The following is a 27,332-nucleotide window of genomic DNA, read 5'->3' on the forward strand; positions in this document are numbered from 1 at the left end:
TATGGGCAAGTAATAAATTATATCATGTATCTTGAATGTATCATAGATAAGCTGCTATATTACAATTGCCACTTCAGATAGCTGTGAAATTAGGTGATTAACTAGTTGGTACCTAGCCTTCTAATTTCTGTATAAGTCTAATTACATGAAATAGAAGTGGGGGTTTTGATTTTTTACTTTGCTTTTCTGTTTGGAGTATTATTGAAACTACTGTATTGTAAGTGATGGAAAACAATTGCATATGTTAAAAAATAAATTGTATTAAAAAAAATACGGTTGAGGTCTATCTTTATAGGAGTAGGTTCTGGGGAAAGAGAATGAGCCATGAACGCTGACTCCCAGTTGTCAGCGCAAAGTAAAAGTCTGCTGTTGCAAGGAAACAACCATGGGTGCTGATGGGCAAGAGGCTCTCCTTAGTGGGCAGGTTTTCATCACTGCCAGTAAAAGAGTTCTCTTTTAGTGTGGCAGGAGCTAATTGCCCCATGGTCTTCAGGGGAGCTATTTAGATCATCACAGAGCTGCCTTGCCCACAAACTCTGGGTATTTACAATCCACATGTCTCCTTGCAATAGTTGCTTCATTGTGTTTTTACTGATATGCCTGGGAGTGTCCCTGAGCAACTTAACTACTGAGAGCTTAGTAATGACAACAAATGATATGATGGTATCCCGTCACAGCTTACTCTACTGTTAATCAGAACTGCTTTGCCTTAAAAAAGATATTTTTTAAGTTTATTTATTTTGAGAGAGAGAGCGAGAGAAAGCATGAGTCAGGGAGATGCAGAGGGAAAGAGAAAATACCAAGCAGACTCCTTACTAGAATCCTTCAACTGGTAGTCAGAGGCTTAACCAACTGAGTCACCCAGGCATTAAGAAATTAAGGCTCTTAAGAAAATATTAATTTTTGAACAAGTGGATTTAAAATTATATCAGTCATTATCAACAATATGTCTTTTGGCTTGGTACACATTTAAATTTTGCAAATATACCATGTTTGAAAAGAATGTGTTTACTCTGATTATTGTAGGTGGGATTGTATATGGTCATGAGAAAGCTTGTGAACTGTACTTTGCAAACTTTCTATACCTTGCTTAGATTTGTTTACGTGATATTTCAGAAAAGTTTATTATAAAATCCCCTGGTTACGATTTTTCAACAATTCATCATAACATTAATAATTTTTGCTTGGTTAATAAGCACAGTGATATTAGTTGCACACATATTTATAATTTATCAACTTTCTTATAAATTGTTCTTTTTTAACATGCACTAAATATCTGTAAGCCAAAACTTTCCTTTTCTTTCAAAGTTTAATTTGTTTCTAACGTGGCTCAACCAATTTTCTGTTGATGGTTATTTTCCTGCTGTATCTTCCTCTATTATCTTATTTTTAAGTTTTCAGTGCTTCTATAATAAGAGCCTACAGCTTGGTTTTAAAAATCTAATTAGAAAAGCACTATTATTTTCTAAGCCAGTTTGGTCTCTTTATATTTATTTTGTTACTGATATATAAAGATTTGTTTGCATTCTTCTCAGGGCTGTTTATCCTGATGTTCATATTATTATTTCCCCCCCTTATCTGAATTTATTGATTATCAAGTTTTCTTTATTCATTTTATGAACATTGGATACTATTCTTTCATAGGTCACTCTTTTAATATGAACATGCTATAGATGTTTCCATCTTCAATTACATATGTGTTTTTGCTGTCTAAAATTAATCAGTATCTCTTCATAAGTCTTGAGCATACCTGCAACTTACTGCTTTTAATTCAAATCAATATAATTCTATTTTAATTACATTGTTTTTGAAGGATTTTGTCTACATTTTTTCTTAGCTGAAGTATGTGTTACACCTTTAACCTAGAAAAATAAATTTCCTTTAGGCTGTGTTAGGATTCTTTAGGGAAGAAATCCACTTTTAACATACGGAGTACAATAAATAGAAGTAAGGAAATGCATCTTATTGTCTTTCTAATCATTAATCAAACATGTTCTTGAAAGACAACTACCCAAGAAGCCCTAATGCAATCCGATCAGGTGTATAGCAGATCAAATGGAGTCATTCTGTCTCGTTTCCATTATCGAGCCCTTGTTGTTTCTTTGACCATCAATAGAACTGACACATGAAGATAAAGGCAATGAAAACTGTGGGGGGGAAATCAGTATGTTCAAATTTAAAGAATTGAATACATGTAACTTTTTGCTCTTCAAAGCAAGATTTTTCTAAGAAAAAAAATAAATTATAAAGAATTTCTTTCTTAAAGATTAATAGTATTTAATCCATAGACAGAGCTAAGAACCAGAAAACTATGAAATCAAGCAGAACTGTCCTTGTCACTTTTTCCCCTTTGGATATCAAAGGACATGGTGTTCCTCTACTTTTTTTCCCCAAGATTCTATTTAATTTCAAGCTAGTTAACATATAGTGCAGTATTGGTTTCAGGAGTAGAATTTAGTGATTCATCACTTACATATAACGCCCAGTGCTCATCACAGTGAGAGCCGTCCTTAATGCCCATCAGCCAAGTAGGCCACCCCCAACATACATCCCTCCATCAACCCTTGGCTTGTTGTCTGTCGTTAAGAGTTTCTTATGGTCCCTTCCCTCTCTGTTTTGATATTATTTTATTTTTCCTCCCCTTCCTCTATTCTTCTAATCTTCTCTGAAACATTGTTTTCTGCTCATATATTCTGAAAGGACTCACTTCTGTTCAAACATATCTGCCCTCTAAAAATTTATTCACTTCATCACAGTTTGATTTCTGCCACTTAGACCAAAGTAAAGACAATAAATTGCTACCATCACCATGAAACATTGTGTCTTAGTAGTCCCTTGATATTTTTGGGTCTTAAGTTATCTATCAGAACTTGAATATAATGATCATTAGATAAATTATTATAAATTAATTTAAATTGTTAAGTGTTAAATTGTTATGTGTATTTTAATAATTTGAGATAGCATGGTAAGCTGTTCAGAAAAGACCATTTTTGTTACATTTTTATTGAAGTAAAACATGAAAATTATCAAACACTCTTCCTGCTTCTAATGGTTTGTACGGAAACCACTGCATTATTGAACTGTGCTCTTATCTTATCAGGGACCAAATGCAAATGAAATGAGTTAACAATAGGTTATCTGGCATTCCTGTTCCTTTAAGAGGGTTTAAATAAACCCAGAACCCCAGAAAAATTGTTTCTTCTTTCACTTTTAGACATGTCCCAAATCGGAAATAGATCATAAGGCCACTCTAGTAAACAAATACTTGTGATAAATAACTTAGGAGATTTACATAGGCCATGTAAGTTGTAAATATAAATAAAGTTTATTGTCTCAAATATAATGAAAAATGTGTCAAAAAATAATTTCTCATATCCAAACCTTTGACCACACAGAATAAAAGGCATCTGGCTAATTTATGAAGTTTGTAAAACCAAATTTGGTGCATATTTAATAAAATAAGTCTTCTATGAAAATATTTGGGGGGCCGCCTAGGTGGCTCAGTCGGTTAAGCATTCGGCTTCAGCTCAGGTCATGATCTCATGGTTCATGGGTTCGAGCCCCGCATCAGGCTCTGTGCTGACAGCTAGCTCAGAGCCTGGAGCCTGCTTTGGATTCTGTGTCTCCCTCTCTCTCTCTCTCTCCCTCCCCTGCTCAAGTGGTCTCTCTCTGTCTCTCAAAAAAAAAAATTGAGGGATGAGACAGTTAGTGATGACAGAGTGTCTGTTGCTCATTTAATAGAAAACAAAGCTCAAGAGGAAAGGACACAATTTACAATTCATAGTACAGTTTCTGTAGTTTATGATGGATGTTATGTTTACTCCGTTCATCTCACTTAAAATCCATGACCTTGACGAGTTCATGAAAATTTTGTTGTTTATAGAAATTGAGTTGTTTGTCATTCATTCATTATAGATATTTAAAAAGCACCCATGATCTCAAAGAATTGTGTACGCTGTGAGAGACACTGAGAAAAAAGTTATGTACACTACAAATTCTATGCTCTGCAAATATTTATTCACTCTACAAATTCATGCTGTACTTTACAAATATTTACTGAGTGACCAAAATGTTCTAGATGCTCAGTGACTAAAACAGTCAAAAAGTCGCCAGTCCTTGGGAAGTTCACACTTTGTAAACAACAAATAAAATAACAAGTAAATTGAATATTATGTTGGAAAAATATATAAAGCAGTGTAAGACGGACTGGGTGTGCAGGAGGAGTTTCTGCTTTAAGGAAGTCTCATCTAAAAGATGCAGAAGTTGTAAAAATACAAATACTAGATTTCTCAATACTCTTCAGATTTTATGTTTGGATGCTCTGTGTAAAAATGCTCTGTCATTTAAATAAAGCATATTAAAAGAGGACGCTTGGGAATATGTGCTGCCAACAATTGGGACACAATTCAACTCAATTCTGTCTGAAACTGTCTACCTGGAGACAGAGTCAGAACCCACAGGTTAAAGGTTCCATTTTATAAGACTGCTCCCTGCGTGACCCCTTCAGATGCAGACAGCAAGTCCAGGCTGTTGTTACCTGGGCTTCTGGCTGTAAATCAAAGGGTCCTATGACCCTCTCCTTGGGTCCAATTAATTTTCTAGAGTGGCTCATGGAACTCAGAAAAACATTTTACTTACTAAATTGTCAGTTTATTATGAAAACATACAGCTTAGAAACAGATGCAAAAGATGTATAGGGCAAACCTTAACATATATGGTAACTGCTTGAAGCTTCCCTTCCCCATGGGGCGCACCACTCTTCCATCACAGAAAGTGGGTCTATAGTGAGATTCACGGAAGAGAAAATGGCCAAGGCTCTTATAGCTTATGGCTGCCTGAAGGGCTCTCTACCCAGACTCAAGCTATGGGGGCACTATAGGGTCAGCAAATTTCTCCAAATTCCACTTCTATTCTCTTTCTCTGCTCATACATCAGTCCTAATGCTATATGGCTGAATTTACTTTTAACTTCCAATTTTATTTTATCCTATTTTGTCCCCCAAATCTGTATACTGATAATCTACCCTGCCCAACTCTAGGTTTTATCCCCATTCTTCAGAAAACAATCCAAGGGGCATTATCTAGGCTTTGGCTTATCTGGGTGACAATCAGGACAAAGGACTTATAGAACAACTCAGTTGGTCTCCTATGTCCAACCATCATGCCTCCTGAACAGTGTGTAGAAAATACTGAAAGCCAAAAATTGTGTATTGTCTGCCATGAGTAATAAGCACATAAAGCCAGAATGTGAATCTAAGATATATCTTCCCATTAAAACTGGTTCAGCAGAATCTGTAGATACCTTGGGACAAGAAGAATGCTTACCCTATTTAGAGTGTGAAGTTAGTAGTTAGTCTTGTCGAGCAAAAATTGCACTGCGCCGAGTTAAACAGGTAAGGAATAAGCCTTATTTAAGACTATTGCAAGAGAGGAGAAGGACCAGAATTCAGTCTGAAGTCAACTCAGCCAAAACAAAAGGCTAGAGTGTTTTAAAATGCTAGCATGAGCTGGAGAGTGGGCACCGTCTGTGTTTGCTAAGCCTTGAAGGCCAGAACGTTGGCTCATTCCCTTATTGTGCCAATAGCTGTGTTACTCGCAGAATGCCTTGGAACCATTCCCAAATTAGGAACATGGTATGTGTTCCCTGAGTTGAATTAAATAGCATTGCCGTGTTGGCCAGATAAATATACAGTTTTATTAGACCCCACCATCCCAGTGCTTATGACCTGAAGCTTCTCACTCAGTACCAATAAGGTTAAACCATTGTTCTGTGCAAGCAGATTTACTAGAGACTTTGCAATCCAGATTCATGTCACCGCCTGATGCCACCAGCCTCAGTGTAGCCTTCAGGGTCATGGTGACAAGAGAAGAGAAAATGTGAGACATCAGGCAGGATTTTATATGGACAGGCAAATACATCACTTCCAATTCCCTTCCCTTGACCGGAGCCTGGCTGGTCCCAGTTGGAATTCAAAGTGTCTCAAAAATGTAAGCTTCTCATGTGCCCAGAAGATGGAAATGAATATTAAGCATATTGCAACCACGGCATGTTTTAGAATTTCAGTCAGCATCCCAGCCCGTGCTGGGACTATGTGGGCCTGTCTGGGTCCATAATAAAGCAGTGGTTCCTCAAATAAGAATCTATCCCCATGATATTCCCTTAGAAGTAAAATGTTGTCACAGTCCAGTGAGTTTTGAGATCACTGCAGATGATTTTTTCCATAGGGATTTACCATGCACTTTTATAAATTAAACTCTGAGAAGTCATATAGTCAAAAAACAACTTTGTAATTTTGTTTATTCCAATGTTTCCCAATTTTTTTAAGATTATTTTCCCTTCTTTTTATGAATCATTACATCAAACTCAACTATTGCTCTGTGGAACATATTCTGAGAGCAGATACCCGGAGAAAAGATTTTAATTTTACTTGAAAGCTGTAAGAGAAGAATAAATTCATGCAACCTCATCCCATGGACCAATATGGATCATTTTTTAAAAATTTCCTCTTCTCCATGTATTATTTCCAGTCTCTTAAACATTTACTACTGCTACTTCCATGGCTACTGATAACAACAATTAATACTGCTATGAAAAACCACTGCTCATTTTAAAAGAGAAGAAGGAATCCATTCGGTATTATTGATCCTAAGTTGAAAAATCAGGTATTTAACTAAAGCTGCCAAAGGAAAACATGCTTATAGCCAATTTTAACTGGCAATTTAAGGAGCAGAGAATTGGGAGAATTCAGTTCTGTTTCCCTCTCCAGTACATACCTGCCACTCTCCAAGCTCAGAGTCCCAAGAAAATATTTCCTATCCAGGAAATTAGCAGATAGCAATTGCTCATTGTTCCCAGTGAGAACCTCAGATTGATAATAATAACAGGAAGCAACAAACCACTTTAGTCAACAAAACAAGTTTTGTAATAGCTAATCTTATTTGTTCAAATATCTTTTTAAAAAAAAAACTTTTCCTAATTGACTCCTAGTGATAATGATATGCATCTGTGTTTGACATTAGGTTCGTCCTCTTTTTTGACGAACTAGATAGAGTAGTCCTGCTAAGATTTCATCCCTTGCATTTATCTAATAAAAATTTCACTTTCCTTAGGGAAGACCTTTTCTGCCAAAAAAAAAGTGCATTTCTCTTAAAGCACAACATAATTTAGATAATTTCGTTAATCTTGGATTTTAATGATTCACAGAAACATTTAAAAATTTTTTATTTATGGTTTTCTTTTCTACAAAACAGCCTTATTGACATATGAGTTACATGCTATAATATTCATTTGTGTTAACTGTGCAATTCAATAATACTTCCTAAATTTATAAGATTATGTAACCAACACTACAACCTAATTTCAGAACATTTTCGTCATCTCAAAAAGAAGCTTCTGGCTCACTTTGACTCACTTGTGATTCCCACCCCTGCCACCAGGAAGTCACTAGTCTACGTTTTACTCCTATAGATTTGTCTTTTATTTTAATTTTCTTTTTTTTTCTATTTTTGAGAAACAGAGAGAGACAGCATGAGCAGGTGAGGGTCAGAGAGAGAGGGAGACACAGAATCCGAAGCAGGCTCCAGGCTCTGAGCTAGCTGTCAGCACAGAGCCTGATGCGGGGCTCGAACCCATGAACCGTGAGATCATGACCTGAACCAAAGCCGGAAGCTGAACGTTTAACCAACTGAGCCACCCAGGAGCCCTTAGATTTGTCTTTTCTGCACATTTCATATAAATGAAATGCTATAGTATGTCCTTCTTTGTGTCTGACTTCTTTGCTTAACATGTTTTTATCCACATTGTAGCAAGCGTACGTACTTCTTTTTCCTTGTTGAGTAGAATCCCATTGTATAGATGCATCACATTTTGTTTATTCAAAATTTTTTCCATTTTTAGAAAAAATTTCAGCTTTAGTATGGTACAGTTGACAAAATGTTAAGACATTTTTAAATTACTTTTATTTTTAAAAAATTTTTATTGAAATATGTTGACATGCAATGTATTGGTTTCTGGTGTAAAACATAGTGATTTGGGGCATCTGGGTGATTCAGTCATTTAAGCATCCAGCTCTTGATTTCAGTGCAGGTCAGGATCTCACAGTTCATGAAATCGAGCCCCGCATTAGGCTCTGGCTCACGCTCTCTCTCTCTCTCTCTCTCTCTCTTTCAAAAATAAATAAAACTTTTTTTAAAAACATAGTGATTTGACAATTACATACATTGTGAACTGCTCACCATGGAAGCAACCTAAGGGCCCATTCATCTGTGAATGGATAAAGAAGATGTGGTATATTTACACAATGGAGTATTACTTGGTCATAAAAAAGAATCTTACCATTTGTGATAAAATGGATGGACCTACAGGGTCTTATGTTAAGTGAATTAAGTCATACAGAGAAAGACAAATACTATATGATTTCATTTATGTGTGGCATCATAAAACAAAACAAATGAATACACCAACAAACAGATTATAAAAAAGAGACTCATAAATAACAGAGAACAAATTGGTAGTTGCCAGAGAGAGAGAGGAAGGGATTCTAAGGATAGGTGAAGGGTATTAAAAAATACAAATTTTCAGTTATAAAATAGGTAAGTCATGACAATGAAAACTGTAAGACATTTAAATCATACATATAAAACATTATGAAAGGATTCCCCTCATCTAGTTAATACATTTATCACCTTAAATATTTATTTATTTTTGGGTGTGGAAATAGCTAAGTTCAACTCTCTTATCCAATTTCAGTTTTACAGTATGGCATTATCAACCACAATCATATGTGTATGAGATTCTCAGATCTTATTTACTTTATGGTTGAAAGTTTGTAACTTCTCACCAACCTGTCCCTACTTCCCCACTCCTGAGCTCCTGGTAACCACTTTAATCCTCTCTGTCTATGGCTTTGACTTTTTTTTAAATCCATATACAAGTGGTTCTATGCAGTATTTAACTTTCTCTGCTTTCTTGTCTGGCTTATTTTACTTTGCATTATTATTTTATTTTTCATAATACCTTCAGTGTCTGTTCATGTTATTGCAAATAACAGGATTTTCTTTTTCTTCATGGTTGAATATTTTATTATATATAATATAGATCATATATTATTTATACATAATGTTGATAAATTATTATAATATAGATAATATCTCATTCATTCACTCATTCATTCATGAATACTCAGGTTGTTTCTCTGTCTTGGTAATTGTGAATAACACAACAATGAACATGGGAATGCAGATACATCTTCAATATCCTTCTTTGATTTTTTTTTTTGGTTTAACTGAGAAGTAGGACTGTTTGATCACCTCTAGTTCTATTTCTAGCATTTTGAGAAATCTCTTCATTTTGAGAAATTCTTCAAAACATCTTTTGCCTCCTAAAAACAACCTCTGGTGGTTGCCAGAGAGGAGGTTGTTAGAGAGATGGGCAAAAGGCAAAAGGGGTGAATGGGAGTGGGAGATACAGGCTTCCAGTTATAGAATGAATATGTCATGGAGATGAAAAGTACAACATAAGGAATATGGTCAATGGTATTGAAGTAGTGCTGTCTGCTGACAGATGGTAACTACACTTGTGGTGAACAGAGTATAAAGTATAGAATTGCTTAATACTATGTTGTACACCTGAAACTAATATAACATTGTATGTCAACTATACTTCAATAAAAAAATATTTTTAAACAATAAAAGTAACAACTAATGAATGACTGCTATACACCTAACAACTGTGATAGGAACATTGAATGCATTGTATTATACAGAGATTTTTACTTGATTTATTATTTATATATTATTGTTATTTATTATTATATATTATTTTATCAGCATATTGTTTATTATTTATATTGATATCTCTAACCTGAAGCTGTGGGCACAAATAAATGTTAACCATCATTTAGTGTCCAAGTTTTCCTCTCTTTTGACTTTTAGCAATTTTAATGACTCTCCTCACCTCAAGGCTTAAGTGGCATCTGTATCATTGATATTTAGATTCCAAATAAATATTTCCAGTCACTATATCTATCTTTCCTTCAAACTCTTGACCATATATCTAGCTGATAATTGATATCTCTCCTTGACTATCTAATAAGCATTCAAATATAATGTGTATAAAACTGAACCTCTGATCTTTGCTCCCAAATCTATGACTCCTACAACCTATCAGTTTCAGTAAATGACAAAACCCTGCCATTTGCTCACACCAGAAGCTCTGGGGACCTCCCACACAGGTATTCAGTTAGGCGATCCTGTTACTTCATTTTCAGAGCACAACCATTCCTTACTTCTACCACCTTGGTGCAAACCACCATCATCTCTAGCCGGGATGATTACAGTAACCTATCCCAGACCATACTCACTATGTTCTTGCCTCCCTTTGGAACAATCTAACACAGGAGTGAACACGATCTGTTGTATCAGATCATTTTACTTCTCTACTCAAAACCACCCAATGTCTTTCCTATTTCCTCTCTTACTGCACTGGCCTCCTAGCTGTTATTCAAGGCATGCTTCTACATCAGGGCCTTTGCTCTTACTATTTCTTCTTATTGGATTTCTCTTCACCAGCAAAGTCTACTCCTTTTCCTCTTTCAGACCGTTACTCACATGCCATCTTTTCATTGCAGACTTTTATAATCACCCTAACTAAAATTACAACTACTTTTCCTCAGTCCACTCTCCTTTCTTCTCTTCCCTGCCATATTTTGTTTTATAGAATTTATCACCCTCTAGTACACAATTTATTTGGATTGTTTATGTTAATGGTTGTACCCCCACTAGAATATAAGCCCAGTATAGTAAACATTTTGTCAGCGTTTTCCTTGCTATACTCCTGCAGCTATTTGTTGACTAAATGAAGGAGTGAACCACTATTATCTTACCGATCTTTCTTCCTATTGTGAATTCTCAAATTGTGGGTCTTAACCAACCAAGATGTTATTCGGAGGCTTACCAAATGATTTATACATCTTGATAGCCCAGCTCTGGAGGATGACCACCTTCCCAAGTATACCCAACCGCTTTTTCAGGGGGAACCCCAGGTCCTATATGCATATGAAAATACTGTCACCCACATGCTCTCACACACACATACACACATCACATGCATGGACACATGCACATATGGGCACATAGACACATTCCTGATACATATTCTAAGGACTCCTCATATAAGCAGGAAGTTTGGGAATTTTCATTCAATGCAAAGTTTAAGCTGGAGCCCTGGAGTGCCTGAAACAAGTCCATTTTTAGTTTCATTTTTTCTACTATTTTTCCCCCATGTTGCTTTCTTACTGGATTTATTAAGAGAGATCATCTGGTATTTAATGCTGCCCCAGGTACAGAATCTCTCCTGGAAATGGCAAGGCATGTATTAGTAGCCTTTGCTAAAATCCCTTCATATACTTCAGGTTCTGGATTCATTGACCTTTGGTAGAAAAATAAATCTTTTTATATGTAATGTCATTTTTACAAACCTGCAAATGAGTGGTAATATAAAAACCACATTATTTAATGTCAGAGTGTATGTTTCCTCTAATTAATGCTTTAGGGAGAAAACCCTTTCATATTTAATAAAGGCTTCCATTGCTGGGACAAAAAAAATCTGTCAGTAGTAAAAGAAATTTTTGTAAAGTCCATTTGACTCTATGAGTTCAACAATCCCTTCAAAGAATGATTATTTAAACTGAATACTGCTATCATGCATACATGTGCTTTTTATTAGGTGTCGCTAGAATTTGAAAAGGATATTTCATCATATGCTTCTTCAAACTTTATTAAATTCAATATCAATAGTGCACATCTATGAACATCAGTAGATGTTTTCACTAGAAAATAGCACATATTTCAAAACTATCTCAAAAAGATGTAATGACTTGCTATGAAATTAGATAAAGAAAAATTCTGTTTCTCTCTATAGTGCTAGTAGCAGAAAGGAATCCCAAGACACTTTAAAATAAAAACATGAGCTAGAAATAGAAGTCTAGAACATCATGACCTTAAAAGAAAATTGAATGGATAGGATAAATACAAAGGTCATACAAATTTAAGGTAAGTAAAATGATTATCTTTCTATGATCATTCCTTGGCAAGGTGTCATGAAAATGAAAAATAAAATAAAATAAAACTGAGACAGCAAAGAAACATAGGTCAACATGGAGAACGTCAAAAAAAAAGTTAATACAAGTTTGAGTTGAGTTTAGCACAAACAAACGAACTAAGCAAAATGTTATCTCCATGTACTCAAGATCCAGGGCACTCAAGATATACAAAATTAAAAGATAATCAACATTCAGAAGATGTCAGTAACCCTCCAACAGTATTTGATGCAATATTATGGGAAGACAATATGCCTTGGCATCCACTGTTTCTCTAACACTTTGTTTCTGCAGATCTGAAACTAAAGAGTTGTTACTATCCTCAGTGTAATTGCACAAATTATCACTACACAAGTTTATGATCCGGCTCTTTTTATACAGTTAGCAAATGTTTAGAAAATTTGAAACAGCAGAAGGGACTTGTCTGCCACTTTGTGATGTGAATCTTTTTTTTTAATGTTTTTTTTATTTATTTTTGATACAGAGAGAGGCAGAGCATGAGAGGGGGAGGGGCAGAGAGAGAAGGAGACACAGAACCGGAAGCAGGCTCCAGGCTCCAAGCTAGCTGTCCGCACAGAGCCCGACGCGGGGCTCGAACCCACGAACGCGAGATCTGACCTGAGCTGAAGTCGGAGGCCCAACCGACTGAGCCACCCAGGCGCCCCGATGTGAATCTTTTTTTACTCTGTTTATGAAAGAGTTTTAGAAAAAATATTAAGACTTTAATACAATTTACTTTTTTTAACATTTATTTATTTGAGAGAGAGAGAGCCCAAAGTAAGGGAGGGGCAGAAAGAGAGAGGGAGACACAGAATCCAAACAGGCTCTAAGCTCTGAGCTATCAGCACAGATATGTATAGTCTGAGCACAATGTATAGTCTGATCAGGCGGCAGGTGGGTGGAAAGGAAAACTCTGAATGGAAGTCTTGGGGCAGGGACTGGAATTCCACTCTCAGTTCTGTTAGCCATCTTATAACAGATTTTTCCCTATCACACTGAATCACTGATCAATTTATTAAATAACATCTTATTTTACCAAATGTAACTTCTCCCATGTTGAGTGTTCACTTGGGAACATTTTTTGCATAGTGTAATTTTCCTGGGACAAATTTGAACAGTGCGCAGTTTTCTTTTAATTTTTATTTATTTTTGAGAGACAGAAGGAGACAGAAAGAGAGAGACAGACAGACAGAATGTGAGCAGAGGAGGGGTAGAGAGAGAAGGAAACACAGAATCAGAAGCAGGCTCCAGGCTCTGAGCTGTCAGCACAGAGCCCGACATCGGGCTCAAATTCACAGGCGGTGAGATCATGACCTGAGTCGAAATCAGGTGCTTAACTGACTGAGCCACCAGGCACCTGTAACAGTGTGTAGTTTCAAGCATAATCTGTTTTATTTTTCCCTCATTTTGATAACGCCTCAGTTTTCATTGTTTCATTATAATAGTTTTTATCTTTGACAAGAAAAGTTTCATTGGTTGTATTAAAAAAATTTTTTTTAATGTTTATTCGTGTTTGAGAAACAGAAAGACAGAATGCAAGCTAGGGAGGGTCAGAGAGAGAGGGAGACACAGAATCTGAAGCAGGCTCCAAGCTCTGAGCTGTCAGCACAGAACCCAACTCAGGGCTTGAACCCACAAACTGTGAGATCATGACCTGAGCTGAAGTCAGATGTTCAACTGACTGAGCCACCCAGGTGCCCCTCATCAGTGTATTGTCTGCAGTGCTTATTATTGTCATATTATATCAGAATATTTTTTTCAATATTGGTGTTATTTATGGTCTCAACAAGTATGTTAAATATTACTCAAAATGCATGTTCAGCATTCAGTTACAATCCAACTGTGAAAACTATGTGTAATTATTTTTTTCTTTTTTTATTTAACTAATTATTGGTAATTTCATGTATTGTAACTACTACATCAACAATATATAAAAAACACATCTCATTTTATAAATGAATCTACTCCTTAAATAGAACTCACAGGAAATGAAATAACAGAAATAATAAATGGAATAATAAATGGAAATAATAACTTTAGTCATGAGAAAGTAAACAAAATAGGAGGTACTTTATTGCAATAAATACAGAGAGAATTAGAAAACAATAGAAAATGAAGTACAAAGCAAGTGTACCATGTTAAAAATGCTTTTATAAAAACTTTTTTTTTAAGTTTTTATTATTGAGAGACAAAGACACAGAGCATGAGCAGGGGAGGGGCAAAGAGAAGGAGGCTCCAGGCTCTGAGCTGTCTGCAGAGAACCCAACGCGGTGCTCCAACTCACAAACCATGAGATCATGACCTGAGTCAAAGTTGGATGCTCCACCGACTGAGCCACCCAGGCACCTCTGTAAATACATTTTCTTAATACCAATATTTATTAACTCCTTAGTATGTATATTAGCATAAAAATATTAGTATGTATGGTCTTTCTCACATTTTGCTATCAATAATGTAAATATTGACTCATGATTTCTGTTTTCAAAATATCACACACTATAAGAATGCATTGTCCACAACCACATGAAACAAAATGGTTACGTCTCACATGTAATATATTGAGCCACAGAAGTCAGACACAACAGAAGCCATCTAGCAGGATCCAACTTCTATGAAGTTTGCTAATAAGCAAAAGTAATGTATGACTCTAGAAGTCAAACCGTATTTCCACTGACAGAAGATACTGAATTGGAAAGAGTCCAGAGAGCCTTTTGGGGTGCTAGAAACAGTCTATGCCTCGATCTGCATTGTTGACTAGGAGGAAACAGCTGAAAATCTCACTAGATGCTACTGTGATTTTCATTCTTTATTGTATGCCAATTATTCCTCAATTTAAAAAAGAAAAGAAAGAAATGTTGAGTCAACATTTAAAAAAACCTTTTGCTCACATCCTGGTACCTCTAATCAGAATTTTATGTAAGTTTAAAAATTTCACTTATATTTCAAAGGAAAGGATATTCATGTTAGTATCTAACCATTCAAATAACACACATGGGAAGCTAAAGTTGCTGACGTTGTTGAGTAGTGAATCCAGAAGAGGTGATAAAATTCTCTTTTCTTATTCTATGATCTGTAATGTTCACTCTTTTACACTGTTAAAAATACAAGTTTGGGCACCAAGAAAGCCATATGTTTAAAAGAGTCTGGGCTTATGAATAGTCGATTCAAAATACATATATAATGAAATGGTAAGTGGTTCTTTTAAAAGGTATATCAAAGCAGGGGTGCCTGGGTGGCTCAGTTGGTTAAACATCCGACTTCCACTCAGATCATGATCTCGCGGCCCGTGGGTTCGAGCCCCACATGGGGCTCTGTGCTGATGCTCAGAGCCTGGAGTCTACTTTGGATTCTGTGTTTCCCTCTCTCTGCTCCTCCCCTGCTTGCATGGTCTCTGTCTCTCTCTCTCTGTCTCTCTCTCTCTCTCTCTCTCTCTCTCTCTCTTTCTCTCTCTCTCTGTCTCAAAAATAAGTAAACATTAAAAAAAGTTAAAAGGTACATGAAAGCAAACTTCAGGGGACAGAACAGAGATTAATGACACAGAGTGTAGACATTTCAACAAATAGGGAAAGAAGCTTCAATTTGAGAGAAAAAATTGGTTAGAATTTACAGATCAGAGATCTAAAAAATGGACCAGGCAAACACATGCTTAGGTGAAAGAAAAGTTAAAAGTAAACATTCAGTGATGAGAATTTAACAGTTAATAGTAATCTATTCAATATTTTTTCTTTCTATAATCTTCATTTAATTGTGATATTTTTATACTTCAAAAGGAAGAATTTGGAGAACAGTTGTTTCTTTTCTCCTTGAAATAAATGTTTCTTTTAAGACAAAAGTGGAAACAATGGGTTTATTTTCTTACATTCTCTTTACTCTAGGTGGCACCTGTGAACTGATAGAATATGGACAAAGGTTTGTCCAGACCCCAAATTCCATTTGGAAGGATGCCTGCTCCCTTCACCTCCTCCCTCACCAAGAGTAGGGCTTAAAGCTCAAGAAGAGGAAGTAGAAGGCAAAGAAGAAGACCCAAAATAAATGGCCGTATCTCATTATACAATGTGATTTTGCACAAGCCACTTCCACCTTTCTGAATCTCATTTACTGAAAATCTGTAAAATGGAGAGAACAGCAGGGAGGTTAGGCAGACTGCATATGGTAATGGTTTTTTGCACTTTGCAAGTGTTAGATTTCTATCCAAATGAAAAATATTAGCAGTGGGAGACAGGATCACAGGAGGTGAAATATGGGTGACTAGGGGAAAAAATAAAATATGTAGAATTTTGAGGACTGATATATTCAAATGACAGCGCAAAATAAAAAAATTAATAAAAATGACAATGAGTAGTGTCATCCATGTTACTCCCAGGATTCCACATCCAGAATAATATCAACATCTATGCAATCTAATTTATGATCAATGTTCACCAATTCATACTAAAATAATAGAATTTTGATGTGGAAAAGCAATTTGTAATTATGCTTTGATTTAATTTTTTCAGGGAAAGATAATAATAAATATACAAAATATATTTTTAAATTTAGTCTTTTCCCAATCTATTGAAATGAAGTTTAAAGAAATCTGTAAACTTGGTCCAATATTGCAGTGTTAAATATACTAATATCATTTTTTGTATGTATTTTGAATAAATTTTGATGCTTTCTACATGCATAAGATGCAGTTGGACACTTTTCCAATACAAGTGTCATTCTGTTCAATTTGACCATATTTTTTCTATACTTATTTTTATATATTTTAACTATATCTTTTTTTTTAATGTTTTATTTATTTTTAAAATAGAGAGAGACAGAGCATGAGATGGGGAGGGGCAGGGAGAGGAGGAGACACAGAACCGGAAGCAGGCTCCAGGCTCTGAACTAGCTGTCAGCACAGAGCCTGATGCTGGGCTCGAACCCACGAACGTAAGATCTGACCTGAGCGGAAGTCGGAGGCTTAACCGACTGAGCCACCCAGGCGCCCCTAATTATATCTTATTAGCATGAAAATAGAAGCCATTTACCTGTGCCAATGTTTTGCCCTTTACAAAATATTTAGATGGAGACAAAAATTAGAATTGTGAAATTGTCCCTAACAAATCTCTATTGACTGCTACTTAACATTTGGTGTTCCAGGTGCTCCCAGATTGATTTTCTATTGAAATAAATTTTTCCAGAAGCATGGAATTTGACCTATTGTTTTCTAATTTTGAAGTACTGTTTAATTTACAGTTTATAAAAAGGGATTCTGCCAGATTTTCATTCTTTAGCCTCAAGATACTATTCATCAATCTATCATTAATATTTAAACATCATGATTATCTCTGAGATTTCATTTTATTTCCTAAATAGTCTGGAAAGTATTTGGCTAAATCTTGCAAAAAAAAAAAAAAGCTCCTTCTTTGATTAGAACATTTTTATTCTAGTGGATATCTATTTTACTCATGATTTCCTGTTGATCATTGTTTACTTCTCAGATAGAAGAAGAGAAAGAGGAAAAGGAAGAGGAAGAAGAAGGGGAAGGAGGAAGAGGAGGATGGCGAAGGGGAAACAGAAGGAGGAGGAGGAGAGAAGGGGAAGGAGAAGAAGGAGGAGAAAAAATAATATATTATTTATGCTGTGTATACAGTGCAAAAAGCAAAGTTCAACCATCTAAGGAAAACTTTCTCAACTGGTCCACATATAAATTCATGGACTAATTCTATCCACAATAAAATGTCCACTCCATAATGACATTATTATTACATGTAAGTTTTTGTCTGTTTTAATGTCCTCAGTGGCATAATAAAATGTTATTTACTTTCCTATGTCATTTACCACTATGTTATTATCCTCTGATAATTCTGTCATTGATTTTTTTCCCCATCCTTTAATCTAAATGTTTTGGAAATGCTAACTTGGACTTTGCATTGTATTTAGGGCAATGTGTTAACTTCTCCACTGATACCTGCACAGGAAAATTCTAACTGTGGCAGTAAAGGCTTTGATGGACTTCACGGTGCACCAAAAATGTATTGGACACGAAAGCCAATTTTAGGAGACAAACAGTCTTTCCTGGTTGTTTGGCAATCACTCAGCATGCACAGTGTGTGTTTACCTATAAGGCTGATCATCTGCAGTTAGGGTTCTACAAGGAGTGTGACCTCTGGGTGCTTCCTAAGTACCCCACTTTCATTCTCACACCTTGGTCTCTACTATTTCTCTCCATCTAGTATGTTCAATATCTTTTTTCAAATTTACTACATAGGTAATGGATGCTGATTATCTTCTCCCTATGCCTTAATCCCTGTGCATAGAGAGAAGAAATTTATATCCACTGTGAGTTTAGAGAAATTGGGGATGAGGATGGAGGTGGCATTTTACTACTGTGTTGGATTGCTGACCTTTAAAGGTCAACAGCCAATGAAAACCACATTGGGTCTGCTCTCCTGCCCCTAAGTAGGCAAACAAAGTAGAACCTGTCTGCACAGGTCAGAGTCAGGTCTTTCTGTGCATTCCACCATTTCCAACACAGCTGCGTGTTCATCTGCTAAAATCAACCGTTAAGCCGCGTAATCTTGCAAGACGTGTAAGCAGAAGGTTTCACTTTTACCTGATTCCCAATTTCTAATTCAGTCTTCACCAGACATAGTCATTGGGAGTTACCCATGCGTAAGGAAGCATGAAGAAAGAATGAGATTTAAACATTCCTTGGTGACTAGTAACATCAACAAACCACCTCCAAAAAATGTATCCAGTGTCGTCTGTTTGGGCTGCAGTAACAAAACACCAGGGACTGAGTGGTTTATAACCGATAGAAATTGATGTCTCACAGTTCTGGGGGCTGGGAAGTTCAAGATCAAGGTGCAGGCAAATTCAGTATCTGGTGAGGACTCACTTTGCAGCTGGCCATTGTTTGCTATGTGCTCACATGGCAATAGGCTTTCTCAGGCCTCTTTTATAAAAGCACAAATTCCATTAATGAGGACTCAACCCTTATAACCTAATCACCTCCCAAAGCCCACCCCCCCCCACCTAATACCATCACATTAGGTATTAGGTTTTCAATACATGAACGTTGGGGGACACAGACATTCAGACCATAGCATCCAGTATTGCCTAAAACACATTTTTAAAAATCATATTGCACTTCCGATTTTTTTCATACTGTATTTTCATATAGAGCTTGCAGCAGAATCAAAATTGGTTTGTCACCCTAAGAGAGTCCATATTGAATATATTTAAAGTCTAGATGATATAATATAAATTATCTGCATGGGTGTTTATGATGTCAGCATCCATACAATTTCGGTGTTTGTCTTGCCATTTCCTATAATCCATACAGAGTTTAAAGCCATCCATTTATTCTCCTCTCTTCTTATCACTTTTCTGTTACTTCTGCCAATTTGTAGTATTTCCCCACTCCTCCTCCTCTTTCTTTATCGTCTTCTTTTTTATTAATTTTGTCTCATTCTGAATTCTGATCTTTCTGAATTTATCTCTGAAACACAACTTAAGCTTTTTCCTATTAAAACACTGTCTTTCTCCCTTTTCTCCTCATTTGTGGGAACTTTCTTTTTGCCTTCTTCAAACAAATCCAAGTTGAATCTTTTTTTCATTTCTGTTTTCCTTATTCTCTTCATATTAGACTACTAAATTCTTTTCTTTGTGTCTGCCCATTAGTACTCAGCTGTAACTGATGAGCTACAATTAGAATGTTATTTCTAATGAAATTAACTGTTCTAAAATGTTAGCAAATTAGAGATGAAATTCTATCATGAACAGATAACTTTCTCTATTTGGTTGACGATTTCAAACCATAAGAAACTACTGGAAATACTAATTCATTGTCCAAGCTTCGTAAAGCCCTGATAAACCTAACAGGTGAATTCATAGAAGTTAGTCTAGGTACAACTCAGAGATTTATAACAGGATACTCTGAATCAGTTCTGATATATGTATATACGTATATGTGTATATATGTATATATCTGCTATTATCTTATTATTTGAATTGCTCATTGCTATTTCCCTCCTCCCTAGAACAGCCGTGTGTGAGTGTGTGTGTGTGTGTGTGTGTGTGTGTGTGTGTGTGTAGAGGGTATGTGAATGGGTGTGACTGCATGAAAACAAGGAAGATATACGTGAAGTCATGGAAAAATACAAAGAATGCAATGATCTCACTTGACAATCTATTCAGTTTGAACCCCTTTTCCTACACAACAGAGAATGAATATATACAAAGGTTATTTTTTGTTGTTGTTGTTTGCGCAATACTACACTTGTATGTGTCTTTGATTAAAGAAATTGATTTTGGTGGACTACTGGTATTTTTTTCAAGCGTGAGAAACGACATAAAACTTTCCTGAAACTTCTGAAAGAGGTAAGAGGTCTCCCTCTCCCATTTGATTGTCAGAAACACATGTATGCTGGTGGACCATCTTTCCATTTGTAGACAGGATCTTAAAACTGGACATGCCCAGGCCCTCATTTTGCAAATAAGAAATGCGAGGCAGATTCATACCAGAAAAACTCAAAATCTTGAAAAGTGGAGCCAATAGGAATGTGGTATTAGAAAAGAAAATGCGCATTGGTTTAGGAAATGCCTGAAATCTAACAGAGATTGTCGATGCAGAGCAAATCAAGGATAGCTTTTCTATTTTATCTTTCCACACACTTACTGTCCTACCTTCAACAACTCCCACCATGTCATTGCTTCAAAGTGCAAAGCAAATGCCAAAGCCTGGTATTTGGCCGTTTCTTTGCTCTCCACTCTGAGACTGTAGTTCCTTTGCTTACCCCTGAGCCTCTGAAGAAGTCTATTTCCTATCTGGCTCCTGCCAGCCAGAAGTATCTATGCCTCCCACTGGGTTATCTTTCAAGGGTCACAGACTGAGTGGTGGCCAAATGTCTTCTGATATTTATCAGTCTCCTTGAAAATGAGAAGGAAATGGGCTCTTGAGATTGGAGTCGGGAATTAATTAGAAGTAGGAGGCAGGTCTGCAAGATAAACAATTGTAACGCACCAAAAATAGAATAGGCCAGAGTTGGGGGCGGGGGGAAGGATACCGGCACTGGGAAGCTCTTACTATGCTGGTCTTTTAACTCTTGGTTGTTTACATCCGAGCTGACAACTTTGATCCTTCTTTAACAAATGCTTTCTGTGGTAGCTATTCTGAACACCTGTCCCCAAGTTTCAAATCCTCTATTCTTGAATCATGTCACTGAGTTCATGCTACTCCTAAATGAGCCTTCTGAGAGGAAAGGTTTACATTGTTTTTTCTCAGAAACGCTGACCAATATATTACCCACTCCTTCTTCCCTTCTTACAGAAGTACTGGCTGAGGGACAATAAATTCACCTGAGGGGTAAAAACAATAAAAAAGCTGTATTTATGAATTTTGCCTTACTTACTGTGTATTAGTACCTTAGAGGCCAATCTTGGAGTTAGCCTGCAAGACTTTTGTTCATGTGTTCAATATGCCAAGAAATCAAGTCAAAGATCATGGAGGAGTTATGTAGAAACAAGCACCTGCCTGTAGGAATTTCACGAGCCACAAGTGTTTATTTTACTAAGGTTAGAAAATGTGAAAGGAATGGAGAAAAACAGGACAACAAGAGTATGTAGAAGAAAAGCAATTTTCAAGGCATAGCTATTTTTTCTCTCTCAACAGGGACTAAAACAAATTTTATGTTCTTTTCCATATTTAAAAAAAATTTTAATTAACTATTTTTTTGAGAGAAAGAAAAAGAGTACGAGAGGGGTGGGACCAAAGGAGAAAGAGGAAGAGGGAAGGAGAGAATCTTAGGAGTCCAGTGCAGAGCTCACAACCTTGCGATCTTGACCTGAGCCGAAATCAAGAGTCAGATGCTTACCTAACTGAGGCATTCAGACACCCGTCTTTTTCATCTTACCTGCTATACCACTCTTGACCAGAAAAAAAAGTCTTTCCACATCCAACATGGATTTTCAATCCGGAAACAAAGCCTTTTGTCTGAATGCTTTGTGCCTTCTGTGGAAGCTGTTCCTTTGTCTGGAATACCCTGCTTTGTTCTCTTCTTCCTGTTAGATTCCAATGCTCAGCTCAGATGTTCTCTTTCAGTTTGACTCTTTACCGGATCTCCATTTGGAAGGTAAACTCTTTCTTTCCCTGGCATTTTGCACTAATCAGTATAATAGCACATAAAATGTTAGTACATAGTAATTTGGTAATAAAACTATATTCATAACTTTCATGAGTTTCATGAAGGTGCACTGAAGACATGGATGATGGGATTTTTTTATTACCATTTATTGTCAAATTGGTATCCATATAACACCCAGTGCTCATCCCAACAAGTGCCCTCTCCTTTGCCCAGCACCCATTTTTTCCCTCTCTCCCAATCCCCATCAACCCTCAGTTTGTTCTCAGTAATTAAGAGTCTCTTACAGTTTGCCTTCCTCCCTTTCTTTAACTACTTTCCCCCCTTCCCTTCCCCTATGGTCCTCTGTTAAGTTTCTCTTGTTCCACATACATTTTTATTCATCTTTGAGAGACTTTTTTTTGCAGAATTTAGCTTCTCTAACGTTTTGTTTCCTATTCTGTGAGGAAATTGTCTGAATGTCAAAAGAGAGAGGAGAGAGCAAGCATAGATCACTAGAAAAGTAGAACACAGGGAGCTGGAAGGCTATTCATCCAACATCTTCAATGTATAGATGAGAGAGAGAGAAAAAAAAAGCACAGGATGGATAAGTGTAAATAAGAATCTTCCTAATGATGCATCCAGCTACCTAATGGCTACTTCTTTAACCTAAGATGATTAATTTACACAAAAAAATATTTATTAAGCATTTACACCCTGGGCTCATGGGCTAGGCATTAGAGATATGAAGATGAATAAAATCTACCCTCTAATTAGGAGATTCACAGTCTGGGGGCCTGAGGTGGGGGGAAAGACCCATAGTGTCCCAGGATTTAGCACAGCACAGGCTGGAACTCTGAAGAATCCTATTAAGCAGAGGCAATGCAATTGGTCAGATGCTCACAGTTACCTGGTGGAGTCTTGAACCCGAGCTCTGGGAGTAGGGGGTAAGTATGTGTTACATGTTCTTGAGCACCTTCAGTACAGTTTCACAAAAAAAAAAATACTCACAAGCTTAGGCAAGAAGTTAGATTTCCTATACAAATATAAATAAAATAGAGACTGTCTAGAGATCATGAGTCCTACAGGGTTGATATTCCAACTGCATTTGTACCTCTAACTGTAAAAGGTAAGATTCAGAAAGCTAGTGAGTTAGGAAAATCCCCAAAACTTCTCAATCAAAAAAGTGACAACTGTGAGAGGCAAAATATCCCCCCGCTGATATCTTAGGTGGCCATGATGTGGCAACCATTAAGAGGGGAAAAATAGAAGCTGAGAGACCAAGAAATATATTAAACTTGAAAATTCTTAGAAAAAAAATTGGGAGATATTTACTAGCATATAGGACTTCTAGCAATGATAGATGGGGAACAGTATAGAGTTTGGGGGAGTCATTATATTGGAAAGAAATTGTGTCCCTGGACTAAAAAAGTTTTTGACCTTTTAATGTTAACACAGTCCTTAGTGCCTCCTAAACTATTTCAAGAGGAAATAGACTGCAGAAAGAACCAAATTCCCAGGAGAACATAAGCCTCAAGGCCCATTCAAACTAGGGCCAAAAAAGAAACCCCAAAGGAACGGAGCCAAGTGCCACATGGAGGTGCTCCTCCAAGGAAACAGAATTGGAGCCTAATCAAGGAGCCTCCCAACCAATGTAGAGGCCTTCAGAAATTCTGTCCCAAAGGAATTTCTAACTGTAATGGAACATGGGTGCTGTGCACATTTTATTCTTTTCTGAATGGGTGTTTTTAGTGTTTTCCCTGTCCCCATGTCATCATTGTATATTGGGTGTGTGTGGCAGGGTTAAATAAATTGTCATGTTAGGTCCTGATGCAAAGGCCTGTGCACCAACCAGGGAGCTGAGAAACTGAGCTGGAAGAATTTGTTGGCTGGGCTTTGAATTGTCTGTCCTGGGGAAGGGATAAGCGTGTTCTAGCTCAGGAAGGAAGGATGAATTCGGTATTCAGTGACTGAAAGTCAGGCTCTAGAGGGAATATAGAGCTAATTACAAAACCTACTCTTTCTTCCCAGCTTCTTTTGTTGATGGATGTGGCCATGTGACTGCTTTTGAACCAATGGAATGTGAATGACCATATGGGCCACTTGGGGGTTTACCCACAAAAATCTGCCATGTACAACCCTCCATGTTCTTTCCCATTTTACCATTTGATGCAAATGAGCCCAGCAATACCAGTTGCTACATATATTAAAGTCTCAGATCTCCGAAACTTGACTTGGAACAGAGTCCCCTGCTAACAACCAGTATTCATTTTGGACTATCTGAGAGCTGGAAATAAACTTCTCTGTGCTTGAGTCATTAGCATGTCATTGTTTGTTACAACAGTTACACTTTTCCAAATAACACAACTGAAGAGAAAAGCCATGAATCCCCAGGGATTCTGGAGTTGTCCTGGTCCCTACTTTTTCGGAGGCTGGCCTGTTACACAATCTGTATTTTTTCATGAGATGCTCAAGTTGGCATAAAACATTGTCTGTTTCATACCATGTTAAGAATTTTATTTATTTTATTTATTTTATTTTTTTTTTTAGTGTTTTAGTTATTTTTGAGACAGAGAGAGGCAGAGCATGAGCGGGGAGGGGCAGAAAGAGAGGGAGACACAGAATCTGAAGCAGGCTTCAGGCTCCGAGCCGTCAGCACAGAGCCTGACGCGGGGCTCGAACACCCGAACGTGCGATCATGACCTGAGCCGAAGCTGGACACTTAACCGACTGAGCCACCCAGGCGCCCCAAGAATTTTAACTGATAGTGTGTAAATAAGAAACTGAATCTTTTTTTTCAAGTTTTTATTTAAATCCCATTTAGTTAACATACAATGTAACATTACTAATACATTATGAATATTATTAAAATGCAGTGTAGAATTTAGTTATTCAACACAGGGTGCCCACCCCAAGTGCCCTCCTTAATCCCCATCACCTATTTAACCCTTCTCTCTGCCCAGCTCCCCTCCAGCAACCATCAGTTTGTTCTCTGTAGTTAAGAGTCTGCTTCTTGGTTTGCCTCTCTTTTTCCCACCATGTTCATTTGTTTTGTTTTTTATATTCCACATATGAGTGAAATTATATGTTTATTTGTCTGTGAGAGAAATTGAATCTGACAGTTATCATAGAGGTGGAGAAAATTCCAAGAACTATTTAGCTGAACCCAATTATATGTGAGATTTAAGAGAAGGAAGAGTCAAGAGGAACTACTATTTTACAGCTTGAGTAACTGGATGTTACTAACTCAGTGAGTAGAGGAGGTTTCCAAGATATTAAGCTTAAAATGTGTTTGAGATGTCAAGATGGAAAAGGCAGTTGGAAAGAAAAAGCCGTTATCTTCACAGAGAAGAGAGGGCTAAAAATTACAGTCAGAAAAGCAGAGGTTAAATTTGTGTGTAACCTTTCAGGACAAACTCATAGAATTAGAGGAATGAGAAACACAAATAGGGTTTTGGACTTACCTACATGGAAGGGGTGGAAAAAAGATACCCAAGAAAGAGAATAATATAGTTTTTTCTCTACTTAGGCTGCAACTAATTTATTAAATGCTTATATGGTTAAAGTTGATGGCTTATATTCAGGGGGGAAATGTGATAATATATTGAGAGAGATATAAAGGCAAAGAAAATGGGAAAATAAGAAAATAAAAAGGAATGAGAACATAATGTAGTCTCTGGGGGAAGAAGAGAAAACAAAAAATAGAGAAAAATTGGCATCAGATAAGATGGAGTTTTCTGGTTTTTTGTTTTTTCTAAAAGGCAAAAGAAAACAAGGTTTAAAAATTCAAACAGTCTATGGGACTCCTGGGTGGCTCAGTCAGTTAAGCATCCAACTTCGGCTCAGGTCATGATCTGGCGGTCTGTGAGTTCCAGCCGCGCTTCAGCCCTGTGCTGACAGCTAAGAGCCTGGGGCCTGCTTCAGATTCTGTGCCCCTACCCCCGCCCCTTTCTCCACTCATGCTCTCTCTCTCTCTCTCAAAAATAAACATTAAAAAATCAAACAGCCTCCCCCATAATAAAAGAGGTTTAATGATATATGTCTCTTGTATACAAGGAAAATACCCAGGAAAACCAAGTAACTCTGAGAAATGGCCCAGGCCATTACCTTACCATCTCCAACTAAATATAAAAGAACATGCTGAGGAGTTGGGGAGCAGGTTAGGAGAGGCTATCAGGAAAAGCACAGTAAATGAGGGTGACGTTTGGTATGCAGACTTAGTGATCGCTTCCTCCATTGATAAGAGTTTCTAGAAATTTAGTCATCTTTCTCTTCCTGCTACAGAGAGAGAGATGCTCTTACAAATGGAGATTTTTCCTCATGGGACTAAACATCCCTTCCAAAAGAGTAATTCCACCCAGTTTTCATAGCTTTTCCATGTCTACTGTTTCTTAAAAATAATCGGCCTAAAATAATCCTATACCAGAGGTATATTTTTGGGGTGAGAAATTCTATTCCCCTTTAATGTCATGGATATAAGGTGTGAATCATGACTAAGGATAAAGAGTTAAAAAATAACAAATTATTACTGCCCTCCTAGCATATGAATTGATATACTTCACTTTATAATTCATTCTTATATTGATATAGCTTATAGCTGATTAGCAATTTTTAAATTACGTGATCATAATATTAAATAATCAGCTTTCTAAAATTCTTTAAACATAGAACACTGATTGGTAATATCCTTTAAAATAACTAGTGTTTTTGGAGGACGGACTCTGCAGTACATTTTACATGAGTCATCTTCTGTAATCCTCACAACAGTCTGCTGAAGTAGAAACTATTACTGTCACCAGTGAGAAGGTGATGGCTAATAGACCTGTCTTAGTTGGCTCGTGGAGTGGGATTGGTTGCAAATTCCACAGAGCACTCTATCTTGTTCTTTTCTGGAAGCTGTAAAAAACTGATCTTCCATCCCACCATGGTGTAAGATTAGTAAATTAGCACATTGCACCACTCTCCATTAAAGGATGAAAGACTATTCACATATGTGCTTGAAAAAAAAATGATAAGTAATCAAAGCCAAAACAGTAATTGTATGAAATGGTGATTTATTCATTGTTCTGGGCTTCTTCTTACCCAATTACTTCACCCATTTATGTGGGTCCTGAAATTGTATAACTTTTCAGGTGCAGATGTGC

This window comes from Suricata suricatta, chromosome 7 (assembly GCF_006229205.1).
Source record: "Suricata suricatta isolate VVHF042 chromosome 7, meerkat_22Aug2017_6uvM2_HiC, whole genome shotgun sequence".
NCBI classification, from domain to species: domain Eukaryota; kingdom Metazoa; phylum Chordata; class Mammalia; order Carnivora; family Herpestidae; genus Suricata; species Suricata suricatta.